Source organism: Merops nubicus, unplaced genomic scaffold (assembly GCF_000691845.1).
Source record: "Merops nubicus isolate BGI_N331 unplaced genomic scaffold, ASM69184v1 scaffold1073, whole genome shotgun sequence".
Taxonomy (NCBI): Eukaryota; Metazoa; Chordata; class Aves; order Coraciiformes; family Meropidae; genus Merops; species Merops nubicus.
This window is the reverse complement of record NW_008599587.1, coordinates 1-6,376: the sequence shown is the minus strand read 5'-3', so window position 1 is coordinate 6,376 and position 6,376 is coordinate 1.

Below are 6,376 nucleotides of genomic sequence, written 5' to 3'. Positions count from 1 at the left end.
CCCAAATGCACACTGCCATGCCCTGCATTTCAGAGACCAGCACCAGGAATCTTTGGACTGTCACAAGGAGGCAGCAAACACCCACAAAAGCCACAAAATCACTCTGGGAATCTATTTTCCCCCTGGTGCTCCATCCTCTTGGCAGCACTTGGGGAGGAATAAAAGTCTTGCTGGGCTGCAGTCCATCTCCCTGGGGGTAGAACGAAGCCAAGATGTATCTCACTGGCTTTTCTCAGCCTAAATCATCCTGAAAGAAGTTAAAAAGAGCTGTCCTCACATCACCAGCTTTAAAGAAAGTTGTGTTTGGCTTTTTTTTTTTCCCCCATACCTTCTCTTGGAAAGCAACTGTGTCAATATGGAAGGAGCAGAAACAGCTGCATGGAACAGGAGCTGTGTTGGAAAAGGATCTGGCATGAAAGCCCACGGTTGGCAGAGTCCTGGTTGAACGTCATGCTCTGCCCTGGTTTCTCCTGAAAGGCCTCAGGAGGCCTGAAGAGTCCAGTTGAGAGGAGTTGAGTCCTTCCAACACAACAAGGAGAAACCAGAAAACTCAGCTGTGAGATCCTGGTTACTGGTACAGGCTGGGGGATGGTGATACAGAGCAGCCCTGGAGGAGGACTTGGGGGTGCTGGTGGATCAGAAGCTGGGCATGAGTCAACAATGACCCAGAAGGTCAATTGTGTACTGGGCTGCATCAAAAGAAGCATGGCCAGATGGAGAGAGGTGATTCTGCTCTGCTCTGAGACCTCACCTGGAGTCTGTGTCCAGCTCTGGAGCCCTCAGCACAGGGGGGGACAGGGACCAGGGAGCAGGTCCAGAGGAGGACCAGGAAGATGATCTGAGGGCTGGAACATCTCTCCTACAAGGCCAGGCTGAGAGAGTTGGGGTTGTTCAGCCTGGAGAAGAGAAGGCTCTGGGGAGACTTTATGGTGGCCTTCAAGTGTCTGAAGGGGACCTGCAGGAAAGCTGGGGCAGGACTGGTTCCAACGGCGTGTGGGGACAGGATCAGGGACCTGAAACAGCTCCAGAGCTTCCAAACCCCCTTGCTTTCTAACCCCTCAGCCAGGGTGGGAGGTTTGGGGCAGCTGGGTGAGGATTCTGAGGTGAAGACTCAACAACAAGAGGTGCTGCTGAGCTGAGTTCTCCATTGCAGCACTGGGGATCTCTCCACCAAGAGTGCTCCACTGGATCATTTGCATATGACTTCAGCACAGTTGAACTCATGCATATTCATCATATTGCCCAGAACTGATTATAATATTCATGTATTTTCTTGGAACTCCTTATAACATGGTAATGATCTTGGAACATGTGCAGGTAAGTTATGGTGGGGGTCTCTCTTCCCTCTGGTGGCCATCCATGGTCTTCCTCATAGAATCATAGAATGCTTTGGGTTGGAAGGGATCTCCAAAGCTCATCTAGTCCAACCCCCCTGCCATCAGCAGGGACATCTCCAACTAGATCAAGCTACTCAGAGCTTCATCCAGCCTGATCTTTAGTCTCCAGGGATGGGGCCTCCACCACCTGCCTGGGCAACCTATTCCAGTGTCTGTCACCCTCATATTGAAGAACTTTCTCCTAACATCTGACCTAAATCTGCCCTTTTCTAGCTTAAAGCCATTACCTCTCATCCTGTCACTCCAAACCCTTGTGAATGTCCCTGCTCTGTGCACGTGGGTTGGACTAGATGACCTTTGGAGGTCCCTTCCAACCCAAAGCATTCTGTGAAACCAGACTGGAAGGAAAAAGAGCCATCTAAGACCTCTCTAACACCCCTGGAGAACTTCTCATCCCAGGGAAATGCAAACAGGACTCCTCTTTTGGGTCAGGTTCTAACAACTGCAGCTTCCACTGGCCCACACGAGTTCTCAACTTTCATACTTAGAACTCACTTTTACATTTTATGGACAATATTCTAGTTGATAATTAGCTTCATTAAGTAATTCTTAGATGAAGTACAAAATGAGCAACGTGGTTATAAGGAACCTCCTCCTCAAGCTGAGCTGAGCACTCACATGAATCATTTGTGGACATCCTTTAGCACTCTTTGTATTCCAGGGTATCCCCACCAAGACACAAAAATCTGAATTTATCCCCCCTGTCTGGTTTTATTCTTCACTCCAAGACACTTTCCCTAGCTGAGAAGACACTCGCTCCACTCCAGGTACCTCCCAAGCTCTTTTTTTACCTTTAAATGGCTGGAAAACTTCATCAGCACTTTGATGGGCTGAATTCTCATGAGGAGAGAAGAAAATCCAGCTGCTGTATCAGAATTATTCAACTCTCCTATGATGTTTATCAACAGCACAACTGCCAGTAAAAAACTGGCACTTGGAAATGCCAAAATATAGAGTAGCTTCACCACTAATATGCCTGAACACATACAGGTCACTTCAGGATTTCAGAAAGCCCTGCAATGATCACTAGAAATGCATCCTGAGTTATTTGGATGGATTGGAAGCTATTTGAGTGCTACCTAAAAGAAAATTTTAAGATGCTGGAGACTCACAGGCCACATTTTTAAAGTCCTGGATGCATTAAAGCTCAAAATAATTGGAACAAGTGTTTGTGTCTGTGGAATGGAGTGGCACCTCAGCCAGCCTGTGGGTGACACTGAGCTGGGGGTAGGGATGTCATCCAGGAGGACCCTGACAGACCTCAGAGGTGGGGCCATGCCAACCTCACTGCGAGGTCCTGGGGACAATCCCAAGCACAGAGAGAGGCTGGGCAGAGGATGGATGGAGAGCAGGCCTGAGGAGAAGGACTTGGGGGTGCTGGTTGATGAAAAGCTCAACAGGAGGCAACAATGTGTGAGTGCAGAAGCCAATGGCAGCCTGGGCTGCACTCCCAACAGCGTGGGCAGCAGGGCAGGGAGGGGATCCTGCCCCTCTGCCAGCTCTGGGAGACCCCCCTGCAGTGCTGGGGCAGCTCTGGAGTCCTCAGCACAAGAAGGACAATCACCTGTTGGAGCAGGGCCAGAGGAGAACCACGAAGATGATCTGAGGGCTGGAATACATCTCCTACAAGGATAAATTGAGAGATTTGGGATTGTTCAGCCTGCAGAAGAGAAGGCCCTGGGGAGACCTTATTGTGACCTTCCAGCATCTGAAAAGGGCCTACAACAAAGCTGAACAAGAAAGCTGGGGAAGGACTTTTCACCAGGGAATGTAGTGATAGGACAATGGGCAATGGCTTCAAACTGGAGGAAGGGAGATTTAAATTAGAAATTAGGACAAAATTCTTCACTCTGAGTGTGGCAAGACACTGGCCCAGGTCACCCAGGGGAGCTGTGGATGCTCCATCCCTGGATGTGTTCAAGACCAGGCTGGCTGAGGTTTGAGCAACCTGCTCTAGTGGGAGGTGTCCCTGCCCATGACAGGAAGGCGGAACTAGATGATCTTTAAGATCCTGTCCAACCCAAACCATTCTATGATTTCAAAATCTATTTATTGTCCAGCACAGCCAATGTGACAGCCTGGAAAATGGTGGCAGCTTCTCCAAACACAAGGTCAGTCTGACCAGAGGTCTGAGGCCTTTGGGGAAAGCAGGTATGAGTATATTTATCTGGGGCTTTTAAAATCTATATTTCTTCTGCTTTTTAACATTCAGATTTGCAAGTTGGTCCTTCTGTGCTATCACAAAAGGTGTAAATCAAATAAAAAGTCATCTTGCAGGTCTAGAAGATGGTGCTTTAAGTAAACACCCCCAAAAATATGGGAGATATGATGAAACTGGAAGGGAGATGAGTGTTTTGACCTCTGTTTTTGGAAGGTTTTTCCCTCATACTATTTTTTTCAGGCAGGAGGACAACTACACTGCATGCAGGGATGTCTCAGCAGTGGCACTGAGGACCAAGCATGGCACTGGCCTTTTAGACTCCTTTCATTCTCAGTTCTCCTCTTCTGGAGACTCTGCACTGGTCATCTTGTGGACTTAACTCATGGGAAATACCCAAATGAATCACAGTCAATGGTCCTTGAGAACTACAGGGCTGATCCTAGAGTGGGCATCTATATCTGGTAAGAACTGCTCTCTGGTGTCCACCAGCTCCACTGACTAGAGGAAGAGCTTCCACACCACTGAAGAGAAGCCTAAATGAAGGTGTTGAAGCCATGAACTAAATCCCTGCCCATAGATTTAAAAATCCCAAGTGTTTGTATCACACTCCCAACCTCTACGTTGTCACAGGAGACATAAGGGGCCAAAAGCAGCACTGGACACAGCTAAGGATGGGACTGACTGATGGAGGAGAGACCAAATGTTGTCCCTGGGCAGAAGTTTGCAGCCAGGAAAATCCATGTACAGCACCTGAAATCAACTGCTGAGCACTGCTCAGAGTCCAACACTGCTCCCACTGAGCTTCCTCTGAGGAACAAGTCCAATCATCTGCACCAAACTAAAATGACAGCCTTTGATAGTCAGACTTTGCCAGAGGCTCATGGAGGGTTCCTGTGCAACCATGAAAACACAAAACTGGCAGCTTGTGTTCCACTGGTGAAATACAGCCCTTCCTGTGACTGCCATTGTGAGACCACCATGGGACTGAACACCCCTACAAGGACATTTCAAGGGCAGATATGAAAGACAAGACACACAGCAGCCAAGAAATGGGGTGAACTGTGTGTGTGAGGACACAGAAGTGCAGCAGAACACATCAGAGGTCTGTAAATCACCATAACAAAGCTCAGGATGAGGTCATAAAACAAACAGAGAATGGTTTGGGTGGGAAGGGACCTTTCAAGGTCATCTAGTCCAACCCCCTGCAGGGAGCAGGGACATCCCCAACTAGAGCAGGGTGCTCAGAGCCCCGGCCAACCTCCCCTGGGATGGTGCCAGGGATGGGGCAGTGACCACCTCTCTGGGCAGCCTGGGACAGGGGCTCACCACCCTCAGTGTCAACAATTTCTTCCTTCTCTCCAGTCTAAATCTCCCTCTTTTAGTTTAAAACCATCCCCCCTTGTCTTTCACAAGAAGTCCTACTAAAACGATTGTCCCCACTTTCTTATAAGCTCCCTTTAAGTCCCAAAAGGCCACAATAAGGTCTCCCTGGAGCCTTCTCCAGGCTGAAGATGATTAAGACTAACAAAACCCCAGAGAAAAATCAATTCTAGCCATTCACACCCTCACACCCACAAACATCAACCCTACTGGCCAGCAGCTCTGGCCAACACCACCAGCATCCCACACAGAGGACAAGGGATGTTGGCTGGCAGGTCCTCACCACGTCTCCTGGCTTCTTTCCTGGAGACAGCAAACCTGCTTTATAGGTCTTTGAGAACCTGTAGGGCTCAACACTTTCTCTGGCAGGACCCTTTGGCTCCAGTTTTGTTCACTTCACATGTCTGATATTTCAGGCAAGTCTGTTAGGCAGCACCTCCAGCTTCTCTTTGGGGCTGCTGCACTAGGAAAAGGACAAGGACTGGCAGCAGTGACCAACTTCTTAGCTCTTAGTGACCATCTTGCTGCCATCTTCCTAGGTTTGGAGCAAGAGTTCTCCTCCTCACGACCAGCATGATCCTCAGCTGCTTTACAACCATGGCACCAGTCAGAACCCAAGCCATGCTTTCAACTCTTCTTCTGCTGCTCTCACATCCTTATTTCATTCAAACCTTTCTTAATACTCTTAAAAATCTCTCCAGAACTGGCCAATGAAATAGAAGCAGAGAAGAAACACAGATGTAATTTTTTTTAAATAAAAGGAAGGAAAAGAATCATTGGTGACCCATGAATGTAGAGGGCAAAGTATTCAAAATAATAAATATTTGTACTTCTCCATGCAAAAGTGCCTATTATAGAAAGCTGGGGTGGCATATATAGATTTTTTTGGAAGCACATATAAAAATGTTTAATAAATACTATCAAAATAGCTGCTGAATGACAACAAGATTTCTACATTGAAGAGCCATGCAAAGAGGAGGAATTGGGGAAAACCTCCCCAGTTTACTTGCAAATCACCCAGCTTTGCAAAGGTTAACAATGGTCAGGACATCATTTCTCCTGCAGCTCCAATTAGAATGGAGAATTAATGACCCTGTAACTTCACTGCTCCACCCACCCTCAACCCACTGACATTTTCTTAGCTTCCAATACAACGTGACCGTGTTGCAAGATAAAACAATGGTCACACAAAGCCACAGGCTTGGCCTTGTGCTCAACACCCAGCCCAGAAGGAGCTCCAGAAGCTGACCAGCAGCTCTAAATGTGAGGCACACCCCCCCTGACCCCCACATTAGCTGAAAGGAAATGGAAATGACATCCAGCAGTCACGTTTTGCCCTGCTCTGCATTGCCTGAGGTGGGTTGAGCACGTGGCCAGGTTCATGGCTTCTCTGAAACTTTGTCCACCTCATTTCAGCCTGGAGCAAAGGAGGCCCAGG